General features: G+C 54.7%; 1 long non-coding RNA gene across 1 annotated transcript; it reads left to right on the forward strand.

Moving 5' to 3' along the window:
- Positions 1–18,634: 18,634 nt before the first annotated feature.
- Positions 18,635–23,204, forward strand: LOC143441515 (uncharacterized). Its single transcript, XR_013109017.1, has 2 exons — positions 18,635–22,026; positions 22,929–23,204. It is a non-coding gene; the product is annotated as an uncharacterized LOC143441515 (long non-coding RNA).
- The last annotated feature ends 1,031 nt before the right edge of the window (positions 23,205–24,235 follow it).

A 24,235-nucleotide genomic window follows, 5' to 3' on the forward strand; every position in this document is an offset into this window, starting at 1 on the left:
GGTCCCAAGGAAGCCATGTTTCTTTCCCATTACTGAGTTTTAGCTTCGACATGAAAGTTTCTGCAGGGAGGTATGGAGGTGGGGGACAGTGTATGTATGTGTGTGTGTGTGTGTCCATGTGTGTGCTTGTATGTGAGTGTGTGTGTGTGAGTATGAGTGTGTACATGTACGTGAGTATGTGTGTGAGTATGTGTGTGTCCATGAATGTGCATGTATGTGAGTGTGTGTGTGACTATGAGTGTGTGCATGTACGTGAGTATGTGTGTGTGTATGTGTGTGTCCATGTGTATGCATGTATGTGAGTATGTGTGTGTGTGAGTGAGTATGAGTGTGTGCATGTACGTGAGTATGTGTGTGTCTTAGCAGAGTGAAGAGTTGGGAAGAGTGGGGAACTATGTAAAGCCTTGGGGTGTCCACTCCTGGCTGAGTTTGCTCTGTCTTGGGGACAGTCCCAATCATAGAGCAGGGCATTGGAGGGTGTGGTGAGTCCCCAGGTCTTGGTGACCTGGCTTGTCAAAACTGCCATTTACTGTATGTTTCTTTAGGATGGACAGCAGCCAGCTGAAACTGGACTGAGTGGCTCCAGGGATCAGTCAGTGGACTTCCCAGAGCTGTGAGCAGGGGGCACAGAGGCCAGAGTGGGACCAGGGCTGGCATGGGGTGGCAGTGGAGCAGAATGGGTCAGAGCAGACAAGGGGAGCAGTGTAGAACTGATGAATGTCACAGGGGTGGCCCAGAAAGAGCCACAGAGAGGTCACCAGGCAGGAGCTGAGACTTGAAGAAGTCCACGATCTTCTCCAGCTGGCATCACCTCTCACCCAGCGCTGCAGGAGGCAGGCAGCTGGCAGCTTCTGCTCAGATCAAGAGGAAGATGAAAGTCTGGGGGAAAGGATAGGAGGTCACTGGAGGCCACCTCTCACCTAGTCATGGCCACTGCTAAGGAGACAACAGCACTGTAGCCTGTACTCCGGCATTTTAAAACTTTAAAGTGTGTTTGTGTGTGTGTGAGTGTGTGTGTGTGTGTGTGTGTGTGTGTGAGAGAGAGAGAGAGAGAGAGAGAGAGAGAGAGAGAGAGAGAGAGAGAAAGACAGAAACAGAGGGGAAAAACAGAGGAGAGAGAGAGACAGAGAAAGAGAAAGAGAGAGAGAAAGAGAGAGAGAGAGAGAGAGAGAGAGAGAGAGAGAGAGAGAGTTGTTCCTCAGGAGCCATTTACTTTGTTTTGTGAGATCAGGTCTCTAGCTTACCTGAAGTTCTCTCTAGACTAGGCTGGTCAGCTGGTGAGCTCCAGGGACTGGCCTGCCTCTGATGTCCCAATGACTGCGTCACAGGCACCACCATGCCTGGCTTTTCGGGAGCACTGAGGTTAAACTTGGGTCCTTGCACAGTACACTCTTTATCTAGACACCCCCTGCTCCAGTTTCAGCTCTGTCCCCTCTGCTGGGGTGACCTGGCTTTCTTAGGTCCTTCCTCAAGCTGCCTGGAGCATGTGGCACTTTCAACCTTTGGTTTCTGAGTCCACATGGCTCATCTGTCACTATCTATAAAGCACTTCCTGTTCTTGGCTTGCAGGAGGCCAAGCAAGCAGCCATGGCTGGGGACAGCTAGCTTACTTCAGAGGAGAACCGATGTTTTGCTCGAGGCAGGTGCATTGCTGATTTGAATTTGTAGCACATTACCCTTGACCAAGATGCTGTGCCTCCAGTTTGTGCCATCTGTCTCCAGGAGGTGCTGGGGTTGCTTTGTTCTCCCCTGGGGAAGGTTCCTATATACCCTGACCCACACTACCACACCACTGTGTGAGCCCGAGCAGCGATTCCGCTCTCTGGGCCTCTCTCTTCCTATCTGGAAAATGCACACAGTATAAGGGTCTTCCAGGGTGAAGCTTGGTGTGGCAACAGTGGTCCAGGGGAGGCAGCCTGGTCTCCTCATTCAACTGCCCTGCTGGGTTTCCAATTTCCCTTCAACTGCCTTCCTGGCCAGGCTGGATCCCCAGCTGGAGGAAGGATGAAGTGTGTGTGGGGGGGACCCAGACAATGTGCACATTGAACCTGTGCCCTGCCCAGTCAGGTTGGACAGATAGAGTGTTGGGGCAGGCCTGGAGGGCCTGGGGCCCTGTCGCTGAGGGGCGTCGGGTTACCCGGGTGGCTCCTGGGGGCGGTTTCTGTTCCCTAAGGATTATAGTTAAGTGAGCCATCAGGTTAGGCTGAGGTATGGCCTGGTGATTTCAGTCAGGAGGGGGCTTTGCAGCGTGACCCTGTGACAATGCGAAGGACACGAGGGACTAGGACAGAAGCAGCAGTAACCAGCCGTCAGCAGCCAGGGCAGGAGTAATAGTACAACCGTTGAGGACCCTGCCTTCATACAGCCCCTGGGGTCCCAGCCTGCAGTCCTGTCTCACAAATAGTAAACTGAGGCCCAGAGACACTTCACAGCAGGTCCCTCTGTTTCCTTGGCAGAGTGCAGGACCACCCAGAGCTCCTCCCTCACCTCACTTTGGGCCACTTTGAGTTGTGAGGGAGGAGAGAGGCCTGGGATGCATGTTCCTCTCTTTTCCTTTGCATCAGCGAGTCAGGCCAAGGTCACCCTCCTCAGGGAGCGCCGAGGCTTTTGGGTCATGGTGGAGGTTGCGAAGGGCCTCCACAAGAGTTGTCCAGGCAAGACATCAAGAGGTGGGTGGGCAGAAGCAGAAGGACCCTATGGGGAAAGGCCTGAGCTTAGTAGCCCTGTCCAGTCTGTTACACTTCAGAGTTTCTATTTCAGCTCTGCTGGCCTTGCTGTGTGGCCACACTGTGTGCATCTGATTGCAGACACGGGAGAAGGAAGCCTTTGTCTGACCCCCCTTGAAGGCTGTGGGAGGCCAGCACCAAGCAGGGAGCAGCACGTGATGCCTGCAGGTGCCAGTGTCCATCTCTTCCTATGCATCTTTTCTGCACACAGGTCGTTAGCACACTCTTTCTCTACCCAGTCTCAGCTCCATCTAGACCTGCACATAGTAGGTGCTTGCTAAAGTATGTGCTGCAACTACTGGGCTGAATGTGTATGCAGGGAAGAGCAGGGATGACGATAGGAAACCTGGGGTGTGAGCAGCAGGGGAGTCACAATCAGTTTGTTCATATCCCTGGAGGGCAAGCACTAGGGTGCCTCGAATTTGACACAAGGCACAGAAAGGCCAAGATGCTTACTTTAAGCCACACAGTAGCAAGTGGCAGGACTAGTGTCAGCAGCCCCGAGGCCTTAAAAATGGATATTAAGGAATGCCCTGTGCACATTTTGAAGATGGGAATTGAGACTCCCAGAGGTGAGACACAATGGCCTGCCCAGAACTGGACACAAGAAACGCTCGGGGCTGGCTGCAGTTGCCCAGGCTAGGCCCCTGCAGGAAGCATGGAAGATCCCTGCTGCTTCTAGCCTGTGGCTCTGGCCAGTACCTCAGCCTCTGTTTACCCAGCCTGACACCCAGGATGCTCTTCCGCCTGCTGGGGAGTCCCAGGCCCTTCACAATAGTATTTCTGTCTACAGCTGGTTTTCATTCAAGCCCTTTGTGCTAAAAAGAAAAAAAAAAAAGAAAAAAAAAAAAAAGAAAAGTAAAGGAAAGGAAAGGAAACTTGGCCATGCCCCTCCCTTCCCTTCCTTTGGAGGGGGAGCAAAGCTGCTACCTTCCCTCTGCCAAGGCCCAGAGACTCCCTCGGCCTGCCGACTGCCACACAGCACTTGGTAAGTGGAAGAGAGACCTGCTTCTATGCGTCTCTGCAATGGCTGCTTCTGGCTTGGCCCTCCAAGTCCAGGAAGGGCAGAGGACTTGGGCAGAGCACAGCTTGAGCCTTCGTTCCCACCCGGCTTGGCGCGCAGCCAGCAAACATGGAGAACCCTCTTTGCTTCCTGTCAGGTTTGGCCACCCCACATAGCCAGTGGGGAAACAGAGGCTCGGAGAGGGGAAGCTGTCTTGGGCCCCAGTGGGGCTGCCTCGGCTAGCACCTCAATAGGCCCCTGGGAGGCCCAGGGTTAGGGTGCTGGGGGATCCCAGAGGGAAGTGGGAGCCTGGGTGGGGCCAGACCCTGGAGCTGAGCCAGGCAGGAACAATGAGCCTCTGAGATGGCGGTGGTGGTGGCTGGGGTGTGGCCCCTGTGAGCTGGGGCCACAGGCAGGCTGAGAGGCTTAGCCTCCTCCAGCTTCAGTTGGGACTCCATGCTGCTCTGTTCCTAACTGGCAAGCTACTGCCCGAGTAGGGGACAAAACCAGCCTCGGCTAGGCCTGAGGTTTCTGTGTGCCATGAGTCCTGGTCCCCAACCCTAGGTCAAACTCGGTGTCCAGGCATCTCCTCCTGCCCACAGGTAGTTAGGATGTGGGACTGGATGGCAGGAGTGTAGAGGTCTCAGCACTTGCCCCATTTTGGAGCGGGGGTCTTCAGATGGTGAGTTGTCCACAGAGGCATGGACGCATAGAGGAGGAGACTTCAGGGAGCACTGAGGTCTTGTGGAGACCGTGCTCTCCTGGACGGGCAAGTTGGACCCGAGGGGTCTCCTGGCCTGAAAAGCTTGTACTTCATTGGCTATGGAGCTGCGTGTGGGAACTGGGGAGCAGACAGGCCTTCCCTGAGCGGCTGAGGCTTGGGGGTTTGCCTGGCCCTGCGAGGGCACTTGGGAACAAGAACAGAAATAGCAGTGTGGGCTTTCAGAGTTGGCTGCTGGCACTAGCCCTGTGCCAGGAGGCTCCGGCCCCCATTGACCCTTCCTGACCCTCTCTCCATTTTCCCCGCCTCAGGCTTCTCCCCTTTGTCTCCTTGTCCCATCTTCATGACAGGGAGAGCAAAAACAGGTAAATCTTACAGCAGGTCACCTGGTGCATCATGGCTCCTGGATCCTTGGGTTGAAATCCTGTCACTTCTCTTTTTCTTCTAGGTCCCTGTGGCATCTGTGGCCTCAGACTCATCTTCCACATCACCATACCCTGGCCAGGCAGGGGCTGATCTTTTATTGATCAAGATGGTTTTTTATAGGCATCTCAGCAACACACCTCTCCCCCACCTGCCTTGTTCTGGTGACCTGGGCTTGTCCATCTTCCTGATTTTTCCTCACTGGGTAAGGTTGCCAGGCAACCCCCTCCAGGATGCTGGGGTCTCCTCCCTGTACCCCATTGCCCTCAAGCCTCTCAAATAGGCCCTCTCCTGCTGAGACTGGCCCAGTGTGCTCAGGCCTGTGTGGTCTTCTAGACCCTTGTAGGACCCTCAACCCAAGCAGGGACACACTTGTTTTGTTTTCCTTGGCTCAGAAGACAGCACTCAGCCCACACACTGGAACCACCCTCTCCCCAACCCCATACCCGCAGTGCCCACAAATCCCTCTGGCTCTGTCTTCCTGGGGTTCTGGAAATCCCCATGGCTCCCCCACCGCTGCCTTACCTGGTTGGCCTTCAAGGCTCATCCCTTCTAGGCCAGCCCTCAGCTGCCCTCCCTGCCTCCTCCCTCACCATCTCCTGCTCATCCTCTCAGGGGTCTTGGTAGAACCTGGTTGGTTTACCTTCTGCTCAGCTCCGATACTGCCATGGCCCCCACCTCAACTATGGGAAGCTAGCCGAGCCCCACCTCCTTCTTCACCCTCAGACTCATTTCCTTGACACCTCTTGGCCTCTGCCTCTGTTGTGACTCTGCCCAGGAAATGTTTTCTGGATCCTTCTATGATCCTCACAGGTGTGTGCTCCGAGGTCTCCCTAAAATGAGCCTGTCCCCCTCTGTTCTCATCCTGATGCTTCCTGCTGTCCTGTATGCTGTGGGGTCCCCCCCAGGTCCGTGTACTCAGATTGAACCAGTTATTGTGGAACCATGTTAGGACAAAGTGGTCCCTGTGCTGACGTCTGAGGACACTTTCCTTGCCATTGTCACCTGGACCATGCAATATGGCTCCACACAGCACGGACACTGAGCCAGACAGCAGGAATTATCTATCAGGGATTCAAAGGGCTTGACAGAGCCAGGCATGATGGTACATGCATATAATTCTAGCCCTGGAGGGATGAGACAGGAGGATTGCCATGAATCTGAGGCTAGCCTGTGCTACATAGTGAGACACTGTCTCAAAAACAATGTGTCAATTAAAAATCCAAACAACCAAGAGGCCTCTTTAGCAGGCTCTGCTCATCCTTCACACAGGCCTGGAGCCCGGGGGCTGGAACACAGCTCCCTACAACCCAAAGATCTAAGTGGTGGGTCCTACCCGATCCCGGCCCAGCCCATCCTGGGAGAGCTCCTGCAGGGCCTTGTGTGTCTCTTTGCTCCAGAACACGGTGGGTGGATCAGGGACCAGGGCACTGTCTGAAGGTGATGGAGTATCCCAGGTAGAGGGGAAGGGAGTTCTGAATCTGCAAAAAGGCCAGAGGCCCTGGAACCTTCCAGATGCCCCTGACTGGAGCTTGAGCTGACATCATCCAGGTAGGATGAGCTAAGAGGTGAGGAAGGAGGCATTTTGGGAACCAGGAATGAGTGACAGAGGTGAACTTGTAGAAGCAGGGCACCTACCAAGGTGGCAAGGGAGAGATAAAGGCCAGAGTGAGCTGTGGGGGAGGGGTGGGGTGACATGTGCATTCTATTCCTCCTTCCCATCCATCCACCATCCATCCATCCATCCATCCATCCATCCATCCATCCATCCATCCATCCACTCAGTCAGCATCCATGGAACACATTGTCTGGCCAGCTGATGATTCCTCCCTCAGAGGTGTGAGCTCCGGACAACAGTGCACAGTGATGGGGAGAAGGCTGGGGGGTGAGGGAGGCCAGGCAGGAGCTGAGCGGAGAACAGAGCGACGAACAGAGGCTAGGCAGAGTGGAAAGATGGAACAGGGGTCCTCAGCATGGCCAAGGTCCTGCAGTGGAGACATAGGAGCTGGCTCAGGTGGAGACAGGAAGAACAGCTAGACAGTCATGTGGCCGCAGCCTCCCGAGACCCCTGCCTTTCACCCCAGGTACCCCAGCCTCCTCCCTGGGGTACAGGACATGGGGACAGGCAGCTTTTGCTTCCCTTTTGGGACAGTCCCAGGGCTGTGGTTAAACGGAAGCAGGGCCTCTATCCATCCCCACCCTGCTCCTTCCCAGCCCAGACTCTTCCTAGCTGACCACTACCTCCTTCCTCTTTTCTCTGGGTGGGAGGAAATGGGCGGGGCCTTGGGAAGAGCCTAGACTCAGTTTCTCCATCTAACAAGGTTGGTGCAGCCAACATGTATGTACGTACTTATGTATAATCGTGCCCGGCTCTGGTCAAATCTAAATTGGTCTGACACAATTCTCTCTGGATCTCAGACAGCCTGGGCTATGTAAGATTCTGTCTCAAAATAAATAAAATAAAATAAAATAATAAAATAAAAATTGTGCCTGGCCAAGTTTTGTGGCACAGGCCTATACTCCCAACACTGGAAAGACTGAGGCAGGAGCATCATGAGTTTGAGGCCAGCCCAGGCTGAGATCTATTGTAAACAAGGAAACCAAAGTTCCACAAGGAGGCTCAGTGGATGAAAGGTGCCTGCTGCCAAGTCTCAGTACCCAAGTTCGATCCCTGGGCCCCACATGGTGGAAAGAGAACCAACTCTTGCTAACTGTCCTCTGGGCTCATGCCTGCTGTGGTATGCACAAGGCTTTCTGACAAATAAGTAAAAATGCAATTAAGAAGGACAAAAACAAAACAAACAAAAGCTTTGTGTTGTGTCTGTCTCAACTTTCCCAGATCCATCCTTCCTCCCCTGGAAGGAACCCGGAACCACCACTGAGTTGGAATAGCTTAAGTTCGTATCCAAGTGGCTCTGGAGACACAAAGTCACAGTCTAAGTACTGTCGGTCCACATGCCCACCTGAGTACCGAGTTTTCTGCTCTCTGTGGTGAGCTCACAGCACACAGTGATAACTGCAGACATGGATCCATCCAGACATGGAACCGGTGACTTGCTGGCAGGTAGCAGAACAGACAAAAGTGAAGGAAACAGTGTGTTATATAGGAAGAGGGACCAGCAAGGCCATGGTGGAGAGAGCTGGGGGACATGTAAGGGACCCTCAGGAGACTTGGGGAGCATTCGGGGAGGCAGTTACAGGACGTTATACTCATGTCCTCCTGGCAGAGTGTAGGGGACAAGGGAAAGCAGAGAGACAGACTGAGATGACCACAGTGTCCACGCGGGTGATGACGGTGGCTTGAACTCAGGAGAAAGCCAGGAGCCCAGGGCACATGGCCAGGGCTGGCAAGAGTCCAGGCTCCGTCTTCCTTTCACAAAACCAGTCACAGGCTGTAGGTCATTGGACTTTCCCTGGCACTGCTAAGAAGCCAGCAAGCTCTTTGGAGTCAGCCCTGGACCCCCTCCCTGGAGCAAACCTAGCAGCTACTGTCTCCCTACCTCAGCCCCACTGTGGTCTGCCTGCTGCTGGGCTGCTTCCAAGTATCCTGGTCAGAGGCAGATGTGATGCAGGAAGAACCTCAGCCAGCCTGCCAGTACCACCCTCTCAAGGTCCATTTGGGTCCTCCTCCATCCATTTTTGTCAGCATCCGAACAAGCAGATGCACACTTACAGAGATGCTGTGCAATTCCTGTTGGTAGCGGCTGGAGTGTGGCTTTCAGCTAGTCTCTGAGGCTGAGTTGCAACTCCTGGGAAATTGAATCCTTATTGATTAGTAATGCCTGATGTGGGCTTGGGAGTGAGGATGGAGTTGCAACTGTCTCCTTCCCATGTCTGTTTATCCAGTAGGGCCTCAGTCTACCTTCTCCTGAGGTACCTTAACATCTTCAAGCGTAACAGGCAATTATCTGGGACATTGAAATGAAGACTGTGACCACAGTGTCCCAGAAGAGAAGGGAAGCTTGGGCACACTGCATCTCCTCACAGCAACTGAACATGGGGGTCTGAGCTGCAGGATTCCGAATCACGGAGCCGGTAAGTGGCAGAGCTAGGATTTGAACCTAGGACCCCTGAGTCAGGACAGGGAAGCAGCACAGTAGGCCAGGGAGGGGAAGGTGCTGCCGGGATCGCCCTGTGACTTCATGCCTTACTTCTGCTTTCTGCCCAGTGTGCTTAGCACACAGGAAGCCTGGCGGAGGCCTCCCTTGACTGTCCTGTCTGCAGCCGGGTGGACATGGGGTCCAGGCCCCACTTCCTGTGTTGTGCAAGATGTGGCATTCCCTTCGTGGAACCAGCAGCTGCCCCAGGGGATGGGTGCAGTCAATGCCCGGAGTTACCAGTCACAGGCCTGTCCTTGGCCCCCGCCCCTTCCTTTTACTCCTCTGTCAGGCTTGAGCAAGAGACTAGGGGGGTCTTTCCTGTCACAGTCTGTCCCCGATGAAGCAGGCTAGGGCTTGGCGGCCACGAGTGAGCCTTAACCACACAGCAGCTTTATCAAACCTCACCACAAACCCTACCCTGTGAAACATCATTTAACACAACCCCTTTCTCAGATAGGGAAACTGAGGCCCAGGGCATGGAATAATTTGCCCAAGGTTATGACCGTCATATACCCTGAAAATTACCGTGCCTCTTGGTGAACACTGTCTCAGACATCAGGAATGGCACAGGGAAGACTTGTTGCCTCAGTTTCCCTATCTGTTCCATTTCTAGCTGTTTCTGCATCAATATGGAGGAGAGAGGCAGAGGCCACTCTGGAAGCAAAGGAGCCAGGGACAGTGGGGTGTTCAGTGGGCAGTGTTGGCCCCTTCAGCCTGATGGCATGGCCTGTGAGTGAGGGACCCCAACTGACAGAAGTGGGTGAAGATCCTAGTTTCTCATCTTAGACCTTCCCAGAGGTGCCTGGGGACAGAGTGACAGAGGGGCCTTCTCCATGTCACCACCTTACTGCTGACACTGTCCTCAGCTTGCAGGCCCAGCTGGGGTCGGCTAAAGCCAGAGTGGACTGACCAAGTCCAAAGCCTGGGTGGCCACTGACCTTGCTAGTGACCTCCAGAGCTAACAGGTGACCAGAGAGGGAGGGGACACAGATGGTGCTGGCCTGCAAGGGGTGAGGAACAGTCAAGGCTTCTGGTTGGGGTGGCGTGACAGGTGGCAGACATCAAGGGGAACCAGTGTGAAGATACAGGACTGTGTTCATCTCCTCTTGGCCCTGGGAGCCACGAGAGCATGGACAGAGTACTGGTTGGTTCAGAGCACAAGCTGGGCAGTCAGAGGGACAGTGACTTCATGGTCACACCTGTCCCACTGGTCGGTCGCAGCAGCCAGGCCACCTGTCCTGGGATCTTTATTGACTTGTGCTTGTGGCAGGGCAGTGGGGACATGTGACTCCCTCCCCAGGGAGGCCTTGTGCACTGAGAGAGAGCTCTCCTTGTGTCCTCCACGGAGGGACTTCCCCCACCCTTCAGAGCCAGCGTTGGTGCCACCTGGGGCCTTACATCTGGATTTCCTTTCTTTTCCTCCACAGGTCTCATGGCCCACACTGGCTCAGCAGGTCCTCCTGCCTCTCCTCTTGCTCTTCTAGGACAGAGGGTTTCCACAGAGCCCTCCGGGGCTCCGACTCTCTCAGCAGGCAGACTACAGAGGCTGCAAGGCTCTGGGCCCTAACTCTGCTCTCAGGCTCTTGATATCACCTACTCTTTACAACCACACTCGCTTCACCCCTGAACACACCACTGTGCTGCCCCAGGGCCTTTGCACATGCCGGTCCCCCAGCTCTATCCAGGTCACAGTTCATAGAGGCTCTCCTATGGCCAGCCCTTCTTGCCTCCTACCTAGAATCTTCTAGAAATTATCCTCTTGTTTAACCAGTGTCTCCTCCATCTCCTCCTCTGGAATGTTACTGAGGCACAGGTTGGGGATCTGGCTGTTTTGCTCTCGGCTGCATGCCCATCTCCCAGCTCAGCCCCTGCCACCCTGTAAACACATGGGAATGAGGGACTGTGTGCTTCTCCCGGAGCCAGTCCTGCATGTTGTCTGCCCACACCTCTGATGTTCTCTCAGGCACATTCTCCCCTCCCCTGATTAGTTTGCATGTGCAATGGGACAAGTCAGTCTCCTCTTGTGCAATGTGTGTGTTGGGGGGGACTCTGTGGTACCTGCAGCCCAGGGGAGGTGCTGGGAAATCACACAAAGTGGCTGCTTTGTAAAGAGAGTGCGGACTGGGGTGGAGCATAGGAGGTCTCTGTGTCGTCCCCCACCCCAGCCTGCCCACCTCCAACTCCAGGGTCAGAAACACCGTCTACCCTGGTCAATGGGCTGAGAGAGTGCATTCGTGTGCAGGGCAGTGGTCTGGTGCCGGGCCCCCTGAGTTCCTCCGGCGCTGTCCCCAGGCCTGGAGGCCTACGTTCCTCATGGCTTCCTAACACCGGTAGCAACTTTGTCAGCACAGTTTTAGTGGCTGGGTGGGGGATGGGGTCATAGGTTTCAGGCTGGACTGACAACCCAGCTCCAGGAAGCTGAGGGTGGGTGGGGTCTCTGCCAAGCCCCCTGAGGTACCCTTGCCATGAGCCTGACTGTATAGCTCAGCGGTTCTCAACCTTCCAAATGCTGCGTCCCTTTAATACAGTTCCTCGTGCTGTGGTGACCCCCAACCATGAAGTCATTGCTACTGCATAACTGTAATGAACTATAATGTCAGTATCTGAGATGCAGGGTATCCGGTATACGTGACCTCTCTGAAAAGGGCAGACTTGACTCCTGGAGGGGTCAGGACCCACAGGTTGAGAACCACCGCTCTAGGCTCTTCTGTCTTCTTCCGCCATCCCTGCTCATCCTCCTCTACTCTCCATGTGAGCATCCTTCAAAACTATAGGCTGCTGCCCATCCATTGTTCCAAAACTACACCAAGAGCTCCCATGGCTCCCAAGCCCCTCCCACACCTCGGCTCCAGCTCCACCCCCCGCCCCGCCCCCAGGACTCCTTCCTCACTCATTTTCTGGACATTCAGGCCCTGTCCTTGAAACTGTTGGAGCTCATGTTGCCCAGGGCCTTTGCACTGGCTGTTACAGCTACTCAGAACACGCTTCCCTCAGATGCATACTACCTTCCTTGTCTTGGTCTCTGTGGGTGAAACTTTCCCTAAACCCTTTGTAGCTGTCTCCTGCCTTGTCACGTTGTGTTCTGTTCCCTGGTAGTTCTACCCACCCCGGGGTGCTCGGTATCCCTGGGTCCTTTCCCTATAGGTTTGACGTCTCTGCCGGAGGTTAGGGTCTGCTTTGTTTTCTAATGAGTCCTGGTTCGTAGTAAGCACTCGGCAAAGCTTTGCTAAATGATCAGGTGACAGATGGGATGTGTCCATGGCAGATAACGACTCTGGAGTCTCACAGAGGTTGGACCTGAGGCCACACAGCTGTCTGAGGAGCCGGTTTCAACAGGACTGGCTTTGACATCCTGGGAATGATTTCAGGACAATGGCACGGAGGGGAGACAGATCTGACCCAGGGTCCCCACAGACTCCCCAGCCACAACCCCAGGCTGCCAGGACTTGGCTTGGCTCTCCCCAGAGCCCAGGCACCCCCTATGGTTGGTGTGTTCTATTTTGAGCCTCTGGTCTGAGTACTTTGTGTTCCAGCAGGCGGCGTGGCCAGTGCTGAGCCTGGGTGTGGCTGTCACCCTATCTGGGGCTGAAGGGCCAGAACCTATGGCTGCTGAGGCTTTGGTCCCAACTGGCTGTCCACCTAGCTCTCTGTCCAGATGACCCCATCCAAGCCCTGCCTGGTATCTTCCGGGAGTGGCTTCAGGTCACCTACCTGGTGTTAATTATCACTCTTCCCCTACTTGATTCCTGACTGTGTGACTGTTGGCTGCTCACCTCACCTCTCTGTCCCTGTCAAAGACAGTAGGAGCCCCATCCCCTGAGACTGTGGCAGCCTCTGTGTGAGAAACTTGAGCAGCCCCAGTGAGAAGTTCAGGAGAAACCTGGTTAGGCAGAGCAGGTCATGATCAACAGGCTGGAGTTCAAGAGTTACCATGCCTCCAAAGGCGACGATGTTAAGAAGCTTCTATACCTCACGTCTCCTCTGCTACCTATCCTGTCTGCCCGTGGCTGATGGCCACCCCTCCTGATCCTTTGTGGCTCCCCTGCTTGCTGGCCACCTGGTCTTTCATTGGCTCCAGTCCCAGCAATGTCCCCTGAGCTTACTACAGAGCCTGGCACACAGTAGGCGCTCTGTAAATGTCAAAAGAATAACTGAATAACTCCTAGGGGAGATGAGCCTTGTGACCGGCCCAGGGGAGGGTGGCCCAGGGACACTGCTTTTGGTTGGTGTCAAGCTTCATGCAGCTGCACACAGGTTGACATCTCCCTGTGTCTAGAAAGGGATATCACCTTTTTAATGTCACACAGCAATCTGCATTAGAGTGGGTCCAGCTACCCAGGGATGGGGCTGGGAGTGGAAGAGGCACACTGCATTCATTTAGAGAGAGGAGGCTTAGTGGAGACAGTGGTCTGCTAGGGGCTGGGGGCTAGGGTATCCAGTTCCTCCAGAAGAGGGGGGGCTGGAAGACAGTGGGAAGTTAGGCTCTGATCCCTCTGGGTCCCCTTGGTCTCCAGCTTGGTCCCCAGCACAGTCTCAGTTTCCCTTCCGGAGTGTCCTGATGCACAGGGACAACTTACAGACCTAACTGTGGGTTGGGGGTGGGCTTGTGGGGTCCCCTCTGGGGTTCAACAAAGAATCTGACAGGCCCTGAGTCCCAGGACCCTGCCTCAGCCTGCACACTTCAGGAACAGCCTGAGCACAGCACAGCTTAGTGGTTAAGACCCAATATCAAGACCCAGGTTCAAATTGTAGATTTGCTACAGTCCCACCCTAGGGACCGTGGGTATCTGGCCTCTGAGTGAAGGGATGGTTTTGGGAGTGTGTGTGTGTGTGTGTGTACGTGCATGCGTGTGTGCATGCATGCAAGAAAGCCTGAGAGAGAGAGAGGGAGAGAGAGAGAGAGAGAGAGAGAGAGAGAGAGAAACCTCCCCAGCCTCCTCATAGTGTCTCTCCCTCTGCCTGGGGCTTCTGAGTTGCTGCTGTCCCTTTCCGAGTGGTCCCAGGACCCATCAGTGCCGCTGTTCAAGACCCCTGTGCTTTCTCAGTGTCTTCTGCTGCTGGGTGGTCCCCCCAGGAGGGACAACTGTCCCCATGCTCTGCAGAGGAGGGCTGCTGTGCTGTTTGCTTGACAGATACGCAGACCTTTCCTCCACCAGGGTGGAAGGCAGGAGCTATGAGCTTAAGGTGATCCCCAGATGGCTCCCAACCTCCATATCTCCCTCCACACTATGGCCCCCATTCTCACTTGTCCCATATCTGATGGCTTGTCAATGTGGACCTTTCAGATTCATCCACAACTTGTCTGTGTCCCCTCCCACACAGTTTTCACCTGGCCTGGCCTGGCCTTCACTATCTCTGCTCCTTAGTGATTGCCAGTCACCAATGGCCTCCTTGCAGCTCTGCGTGAACCTCAGGGCCTTTGCAGAGTCTGTGTCCTTGCCAGAGCCCACGTCCTCCGTGTGCTCACAGGGTGCTTCTCTCTTTCTAAGGTCTCGGTCAATGCCACCTCTTAACCCTCTCTATCCTGTGTTCCCTGCTACCGACTCCCACTGTGAAGCCAAGTTTTCCTCTGAGGGCACAGGAATCTCAGAGAGTGGATGGGTATTCAAAGGTCTGGAGCGTCACAGGAGTGTCATGTGGATACAGTAGGCAGGGAAGAGCAGGCTGGGGCCTCTGGGAGTGTGACCTCAGGAAGCTGTGTCTCTCTTGACCCAAGAATCTACAACAGCTGTCAGAGGCCGCCTAAGTGAATCCGTTACTTGACAGTTGAAGAGCAAAGGCTGCAATGTTGCTCCTATGCCAGGAGCATGGAGAAGAGCATGCGCACGCGTGTGTGTGTGTGTGTGTGTGTGTGTGTGTGTCTGTGTACTAGCAGTCACTCGCACCTCATTCTGCATGAGCTTTCCAGATTCTTGGTCACCTGGTGACTTGGTGACTTCTAGATCTTGTAGGGCATGGGAGACAGAGAGAAGGCAGGGCAGAACTTAGGGTGGGGCCAGGCTTTTTTAGCCCAGCCTTTGCCCTGGCCTGGTTCCCTACAGGGTTCAGGATTGCACAATTATGCCACCCACAGCTGTGACCCAGGCGGGTGACACACTCTCTGGGAGCCACCCCTGGACCATGCATCCTGGTTATATGCACAGGGCCCCAGTCAGCATGAACACACCCCTGTGTAGCCTGACATTTCCTGGCTGTGTGACTCTGGGCAAGTCACTTCCCCTCTCTGAGCCCAGAGTTCCTCTTCTGGTAGTGAAGATAGCCTTTCTGCTATCCCGAGAGATGGCTTTTCTTCTGTCACTTAGGCAGTATGGCCATTCTTCAGAAATGTGGGCACACTCTACCTCAGGACCTTCTCATGCACTATTTTGTTGGCCTGCAAGCCCTTTCCCCAAGGGATTAGCCCCTGCACACTGGCCCACACTCCTTTCTTGTTCTGTGTGTCTCCATAGCTTTGTTTGCATACCCAGGCCCCACAGGACAGCTCCATGTTGGCCCCTCTTGCTCACTGGTGGGTCCCCTGCCCTCGTGAAAGACAGGGCACAAGAAAGTCATCAATAAGAGCCGGAGACCGAATGAATGAATGAATGAATGAATGAAGGCACTTAGCTCAGCCCTAGCCCTGGGAAGCTCTCATCCCAGTGCCTCATGGCGGGGGGGGGGGGGCGAGATTTCCACGACCCCTGTCCCCAGCATTTCCTGAGTCCAGCCTCTTCCAAGTGAACCCTTCCCAGCCACTGCCTCTCCCAGCTCCTGCTGCCCTACAGTCTGGTCCTGGGTCAGGATGACCTCTGGGGCATCCAGGCTGAGGGCAGCTCTCAACTCCAGGACCAAGGCTAAGGCTTCTGGGAACAGAGAGCCAAGCCTCAGGGCTGTCTGCTCAGGGCCACCAGCTCCTGGTGCTTTCTAATCATAAATCATAAGAGGGACCCCATTACTGCCAAATGGAGATCCTTACTGGGCAGAGGGGCCTTGTCTCAGGCCTGGCCTTGGGGTATCCTTTGCTGTTTATAAGATGTCCCTGGTCTTGATCCTGGCTTTCTGGAGCCCGTGGCAGGCTGTGGTGACAGGTGTCATCATGGCTGTCTGGTGACTTGGGCTTATCAACCCACACTCCTTGTCTCAGTTTTCTTGCTGAACTGAGGTACTTGGAAAGACAAGGCCAGTCCTATGGGTTCTGAGGTCCCCAGCTCGCTCTGGGCCCGGTACCCCAGCTGTGGTAACTGTGTCCCCCAGCTCCCCATGGCCCCCCCAGAGCCCCCTCAGTGCTGGTTGCCTTGCAGCCCTCGCTCTGGGTCTCCTCTGCCTGCCGGCCTCACTCACTTCTCGAGAACCAGCTTGTTTTTGTTTTCTGTTTTTACGGCTCCATAAATGAGTCACGGCCTGATTTGATTTAATTTCGTCGTAATTGTTATCTTTTCGACCTTGTTTTTTTCCACTCGGTTACTCACGAGACCACAAAACCTAAACAGGACGGGGCCTTCCCTGACCTGGGGCCCAGGCCCAGGGTCAGCAGCTCCTGGGGACAGGGTGGGCTCCTGGGGGAGGCTCCGGCTGTCTTCTCGCTCTTGGGGAAGCTATCTGGATTTCCAGGCTGCTGCCAGCGTCCTCCTCAGTGAGATTCACTAGGAGAGCCAACTTGCAAACACCTCAGGCCCAGGAGATGAGGCGACACCATGGCTGAGACGGGAAACTGGGGACAGACTCCTCTGGGGGCGGCACCCTGAGCCGGCATGCCGCCCAGATTTTTCCGTGTATTAAGAGGAACCAGAAGTCTGAGGTCATGTGTGAAAAACTCCTGATTTTTAAATGCTGGCCAGCAAATCAAATTAAAAACAAACAAACACAACTTCAGTGTGTGCCTCTACGTGGCCTCCTTGGCCATTTCTGGCTTAGAAGTTTCTAGAAGAGCTAGCCTTGTCCCTGGCCCAGCTGTTCACTCTGTTCCCTTCTCAGCCACAGTCACCAACCACTCCAGAGCACCCAGGGTGTCTCCTGAACCCACAGCCACCCATGTCTCTGGTCACCAGGGTGAGGGGTTGCCTCCCACAGCCTCTGACCTCTGGGGTGACACCAGCCTTGACCACTGCCCTCAGCACCAGGCCAGCTACGGCTCCTCCCGTTCTCTCTCTCTTTGTGCGTGTGTTCTGACTGTTGGAGAGGATTTTCCATGAGATAAAGTAGATTCTTCGGTGTTTAAAAACCAGGATATTCTGACTTTGTGTGTCTGTCTGTCTGTGTGTGTGTCTGCCTCTCTCTCTGCATTTGTGTTTGTTTGTGTCTCTGCTGTGCACTCTCTCTCCCTCCCTTTCTCCCTTGCTCCCTGCCCCCACCTCTGTCTCTGTCTCTGTCTCTGTCTCTGTCTCTGTCTCTGTCTCTCTCTGTCTCTCTCTGTCTCTCTGTCTTTCTCTCTCTGTCTCTCTCTCTCTCTCTCTCTGTGTGTGTGTGTTATGTCTCAAAAAATGGGGCAAGAAATCCTTCAGGCATTTTACAAACTAAAGATTTGAGGCTAGCCCCATTGTGTTCCAGGCTAGTCCCCCTGGGATATAGGGAGAGTGAAGAAATCCTATGAGCTGCAAAAGAAGAGACTCTCAGGGTTGAAGGGACCCCAAAGGGCCACTTCTGAGAAGGGGGCCTGGTGCAGCCCCTTGACTTCACTTAAATGTCTCTGCAGCAGGATTATGACGTGGACATCAGGCCTCACATCCTGCCCTCGGCCTCCTGCTGCTCCTCAGGTCCTGGGGACAGCAGATGGCTCCCTGTGGGTGGACGGAACCACAGGCTCCTACTGCACAGAACCTGGCCTGGATTCCAGATGTTCAGGAAGCCCAGGAGGTCGTCACATCTCATGTGGTAACATTCTCCCTCTCTTCTTCTCCCTCTCTCCAAGATCTTATGTAGCTCGGGCTAGCCTCAAACTCACCAGGTAGCTGAAAATGACCTTGGACTCCTGATGCTCCTGCCTCTGTGTCTCCAATGCTGGGATGGTAGGTGTGTGCTACCACAACTGGTTCTGAGGTTCTGAGTTCAAACCCAGGGCCTTGTGAGCACTTTACCAGCAGTCTACAACCCAACCTCAACCATGTGGCTTTGTTATCATTTGAAAAGTCTAGTGCTTGTGTGTGTGGGTGAGTGTGTGTGTGTACACCATAACACATATGTGGAGGTCAAAGGACAGTTTGTGGAGATCAATTATTTCCTGCCACCATGAGAAATTTGGGGATTCAATTCAGATTGTCAGACTTGGCGACAGGCACATTTACCCACTGTGCCATTTTGCCAGCCTCAAACGGATTCTTCAGTGCTGAGCAAATAGCTCTGGTTTGAGGTCCGAGAGTCTGAGACCCTTCTCTGGCAGCCCACTCCTCTCCCGAGGAGGACTTTACAGAGGGTGGGAAGCCTGGGCTCCAGTCTGGGTTGGGGCTGGGAAGTCAAGCATCTCGTGGGAGTGGGGTTTGAACTCAGCTCTGAGAGGTCTTGGAGTCCTACAAAAAGGAGGAGAGTCTTCTAGGGGCTGGAGGAGCAGAGCAGGCCCAGCCTAGCCTGGTGTCCAGGTGGGGGTTGAGGGGAGTCTGGGATGGGCAATGGGGGTTAATGGGGACAAGCACATAGAGGCCAGGCTAGACCCAAAGTGGAGCTGGGAGTACATCTCCATAACCCTCCATGTTAGTGAGCCCACTTTGGAAGTGGCTGGCTGGCTGCCGTCCGTCTGTTCGTCGCTGGTCTATTTACCACAAACTCGGGGTTCTTGGTGAACCTGAGGATACCAGGGGAATGTTTGCCCAGCAGCAAAGTCCTCCAAGGCAGATTGCCCACAAATGGCACAAACATTTTCATAAATCCCCAGTGGGACATCGTGTGTCAAACTGTGAAGTTTGGGTGGATTAAATAGCAGTTTCATGATTTCAACTTTGTAGGCTTCGTTAAGGATTTTAGAGATAATAATTCTTTCCCCCAAAAGCTTGCAGAGCCGTCTGCTCCACGGGAACTCAAAGTGACGTGAGAAAGAGCTGATGTGTCATGGCAGTGATGGAAAAGAGGGAGAGTTCTGCCAAGTGGCTGGGGCACTTGCTTTCTGTGGGAGCATCTGGGTGGGCTCCCTGGAGGAGGGAGCTTGGGATGTGTGGACTGCAGAGCAGACAGAAGTGCTGGTTCTGGGCTGAGCTGTTGCACATGGTGGGCAATGTTGGTTCCTGAGGCCGAAGACAAGGCCCAGGTGAGCCTGGCCAAACTGCGGAGCAGGGTGCATGGATGGCTGTCGGTGACCAGAAGTGTCTGAGCAGAGCAGGGGGTGTGGTGTCCACCATGCAGTGAGGAGACTGGGTTGGGAGGAAGATGCCATGGCTGCACATTGGAGCAAGCATGGCGGACCATGCTTTGTGTTCCTATCCATTGTGGGCTCTTTGACCCCATCCGAGCAGATCTATGAGCAGATCTATCTTAAGTCAAATATGAGTGCAGGGCCTCTAAAAGATCTGGCCCCACAGGGAAGGCTCAGGGAGGGGGCTAGCTCATTCCCTCTTCTTGTCTGTTGCACAGAAGGATACAGAGAACAGAGACATCAAGCTACCATACCCAAGGTTACACAGCCAGGAACCACACAGAAGGATTTGAACTCTAAATCAGAACTCTGACCTGACCTAGGCTCAGTCTCTGTGATGTGAACGCTTATATGAATTTATTCCATTTATTGAGTGGTAAACTGAGGCTGTGGGAAACAGAGTCACTGGTGTGGGGCTCACAGAGCAGGCATAGGGAAGTGAAGATTTGACTGTCCAAATCCGTTAACTCTAGAGCCTGTTCTGTCCCCAGATAGAGCAACTGTTTCTCTTTCTCAAATGGTCACCTGATAATGGGGTCAAAAACGGCACCTATCTGGTGGGTCACTGATCTCTGCTGGGCTTCTAATTACAGTGCCGAGCACTTAGTAGGTCTCTTAAAAAGATAGGGACCATGAAGGTGGCTGCGCATTGAAGACACGTGTTCACAGAGGCGTACAGTAGGTACTCAGGCTACCATGGTAGGACACCCCTGGGCCCAGCCCAGCTGTGCTCAATCCTCTTTACTTTCTGCCACCCCCACCCCCCCCCATCCCCACCTTTTCCTGACTCCAACAAACTGCACCAAGAAGGTTGGTTAGGGATGGGGGAGAGGCTGGGGGCAGGGCAGTATGGAGCCTGAACTCTGGCTAGTGAGACCAGAATTCCAGGTCTGAATTCCAGGTCTGAATCCTGGTCCTGCTGTGCTGGCTAGGTCCTTGCCTTCACTGGTCAGGCCTTGGTTTCTCTTCTCATCTGTCATGCCTGGACCAGGCTGTCCTGGGAGGTGCCAGCCTCAAGCAGGGCCAGGGGCTGCTGCCCTGTCCCCTTGGCCGCCAGCCCCCACCTCCAGCCTCCAGAGCTTCAGGCTGTGCCGAGGAGAGGAGACAGCCAATCTGTTTACTGAACCGGCTGACCCCTTCCGGGAACACGGCCCAAGCTTCCCAGAACTCGGGTATTAATGACCCGGAGCCACATGACGGAGCATGACACAGCATTTTTGGGTGCAAGGCAGAGCCCAGAGGGGCGCGTGGGGGCTGTGGCCCAGCCTCCAGCCTGCCCAGAGGGTGAGTCACCCTGGCCTGCTGCAGCTTCCATCCTGCCCACTTGCGCCATCCCCCAGCCCAGATGTCCCACCTGGCCAGGGCCACCCAGGACCCCTCAGCCTTGGCCTTACTGACACAGCAGAGGCTGTGGGTGCCCAGAGCTGCCCTCTGGGACCGCAGAAGAGGATGCACACGAGGCCCTGGCCTCCCTCCAGAGCTGGGTATGGGCAGCTTAGCCTTCCAGAAAAGGGGCAAATGTACCCCTCTTTGACTGATGACAAAACTAAGACTCATGGAGAAGGGTAATTTCTGAACGTGGGGCAGGACTGATTTCATCTCAGAAAAGGTCCTTTCACAGCGGAGGACCACAGGGATGGGGAGAGGACTGAGGCATGGAGCACCAATGAGCCTGAACCCAGAAAGCCCCCCAACTCAGGCCTACTTTCTGTAGGCTGCACAGCTGGGCACATAGACACATGTACTGTGCCTCAATTTCCCCTGTGGAGGTGTTTGGCTTCCTGATCTTAGAAATCCCTAAGGACAGGTGACAGTCCAGCTGAAAGTATTTCACCCAAGCAATTACCAATGTCCTGAGGCCCAGGTCTTGGAAGCCAGGCTGGGGTCAGCATAGGCCTCACCCCCTGGACACCCTGGGTCACCCCAGGGCAAGGTGGAGGCGGTGGTTTTTATAAGGCTGGGAACCAGACAGGTGTGGGGTGCAGAGGGGTGCCTGCTGGCAGGAGGGGGCCTCCTTGTTCCCAGCTGCATAGGCCGGGCCGGGGTACGTGGGACTGGAGGTGTTCTTTGCTTTATTATGCAGGGATTGCTTGAGCACCTTCTGTATACAGGTCTCTCTGTTGTTGGGTAGGTTGGACAGCTACAGTTGGGGAGGGGCACACATGGATGGCAGAATACTTATTTATTTATTTATTTGGGTTTTTTTGAGACAGGGTTTCTCTGTGTAGCCCTGGCTGTCCTGGAACTCACCCTGTAGACCAGGCTGGCCTCGAACTCAGAAATCCGCCTGCCTCTGCCTCCCAAGTGCTGGGTTTAAAGGCGTGCGCCACCACTGCCCAGCGGATGGCAGAATACTTTGGCCCTGGGCTAGGACCATGGTGGACACAGTAGAGGATGACAAACAGTCGGGAAGGCCTCCTGAGGTGACTTGCAGGGCAGTGAGTGGGGTGGCTTACCAGCAGAAGGCTGTGTGCACAACCAGTGTGAAGGCTCTGGGGGAGGCAGGCAACTGGGGTAATTGGGAAAGGCAAGTAAGGATGCTGGTGGTTGAAGGGAGGGATGGTGACAGTGTCCAGGGCCCCGCGCACAGTGAGTTGCCACCACGCGTGCTCTGAGGACAGCAGGGCTCATATTTGCTGTCTTCCAGGGCCAGGACATGCCACCCTCGAGGCCAGAGACGGGTAAGGAAGAGAAACCCAGCAGGGATCCCTGTTCAGGAGTCCACAGAGAATTAGGTGATCAGAGGCCACCAGGACAATGGCGTAGCAGGGTGGGCAAGCCTTCTGTAGCCAGAAGCTGTGGCTGTGGGCAACATGGACGGCTGCCACAGAGGACCCCAAGAACCCTTGCTGCGAGACAGCAAGACTGGAGGGGTCCCCAGAAGAGGCCCTAAGGGGACAGGCAAGAGTTTTCTACTGCTCCTGAGCTGGGAGGACACAGAGAGGCGGGGCAGTGTCTCAGTTCCCAGGCTGGAATCTGAGGCAGACCACTACTGCAGGCCCAGGTTAGAGCTCCGGTTCCCCACATGGACTGGAGCAGGCACCTGTCTGCCCTTGCTGGGCGTAGTTTGAATCACAGCATGTTTGAATAGGGGTCAAAGACATCGGGGCAGGAGGGTGGAAGGACAGGTGTCTTCACACCGGTGCATCTTGGCTCTGTGACAGCAGTGCTGTGTGACTCTGCTGACTCACCGCACCTCTCTGAGTCTTAGGTCTTCATTAGTAAATATTCTTGTTTCATCCTTTCGTTCATCCATCCTTCACTCTATATTTCACACACACACACACACACACACACACACACACACACACACACACACGTTTGTATTCCACTGTACATGTGTGGAGGTCAGAGGGCGACTTGCAGGGGTTGGGTCTTTTGCCTCCCAGGTCCCAGGAATCGAGTTCAGATTGTCAGACTTGCCTGCAGATGCCTTCTTACACTGAGCCATCTTGCCAGCCCTCACTCAGTATTTTGTTTTTGAGCACCTACTATGTGCCAGGCATTGGGCTGGGGATGGGGCATGCAGTAGGGACACAGTCTCTGCCTGTGTGGGCTGACTGGGGGCACGTAGTGCAGTGGTTAGGGATGTGGACTCCGGGGCCAGAGAGCCTGAACCTGTTCCTGCTTTTGGCAGATATCAGCTGTGTGACTTCGAACCAGTTGCTTCACCTTGCTGAGCTTTCTCTGTGATGTGAGTTAATGACGTCCTTCACTTTGTAGAACTATGCCAAAAACAAATGAGGTCACGTAGGAAGCACCAGCCCGACACACAGTAGGTACTCATCCGTGTCTGAATGGAGAGAGAGAGAGAGAAGATAAACAGAACACAGGTGAGTATCCCGTAGCAGGAGGGGGACAGGAACCAGCTCGTAAGACCAAGTGGGCGCACAGTAAATGCTTAGTAAACATCTGTCTTTCTGGGTCTGCTTTTCTTCCAGCTTGGATGGTGAGGCCTGAGGTTTGGGATCTGCAGGAGATAGGAAGTCAGGCCTGGCTTATCCAGAAACATAGGGCTGAACCCCCCCCCCCCCCCACACACACACTGTACCCGCAACTCTCCCTGAACCCCAACTGCATCACCCTCACAGCCTGGGTGGCTAGGGCGAGCCAGGGCCTGCCTGGCAGGTCCCCATAATGGCACTCATTACACAGGTGTCTGGCAGTACAGTGAGGAGACTTGGGCCCCAGGGGCCGCGTTCTCATGGCACCCGGCCAGCCACCGCGGGCCCTTCCTCATCCTTCACGGGCCTGTGTCCAGGAAGGGCAGCAGGCGGGGGAACGGGGCTGGCGGGGCGCCAGCTGGCATCCCACAGAAGGAGGGAAAACTGAGAAGTTTGGGTGCCAAAGGCTGGCGAGGAGAGGTGGGAGGGGGTGCAGGTGCGCAGGGACAATGATCCAGGCACGCGGAGGTGAGAGTTCACCGGGATGATGACACTCTGGGCCCAGCATGGCTCAGTCCAGTCAGCCCACTCATGGGGTGCTCTGCTCTGCCGCCTGAGTCTGAAGCTCTGGTTTCTGCATTTAAGTGGCGGCGATGGTTGCTGGCCTTGCACTGAGGCACCACACGGTACGTTATAAATATGTACATGTTCCGTATATATGTGACTCTGTGGTTAGAAGCACTTCCTGCTCTTTCAGAGAACCTGGGTTCAATTCCCAGCTCCCACATGGTAACTCCAGTCCTAGGGCACCTGATACCCTCTTCTGGTCTCCTTGGGCACCGGGCACCAGGGTGTTCAGACACACAGGCAGGCAAAACACTGACACACATTAAATAAAAATAAATAAGTCTCAAAAATATTAAAATACATATATTTAAAAAGATCTCCAGAGCCATGTGGTGGTGCATGCCTTTGAGCCCAGCACTCAGGAGGCAGAGGCAGGCAGATCTCTGTCAGTTCGAGATTCCTTTGGTCTATGGAGTGAGTTCCAGAACAGCCA

The sequence above is a fragment of the Arvicanthis niloticus genome, chromosome 2, assembly GCF_011762505.2.
Source record: "Arvicanthis niloticus isolate mArvNil1 chromosome 2, mArvNil1.pat.X, whole genome shotgun sequence".
NCBI lineage: Eukaryota > Metazoa > Chordata > Mammalia > Rodentia > Muridae > Arvicanthis > Arvicanthis niloticus.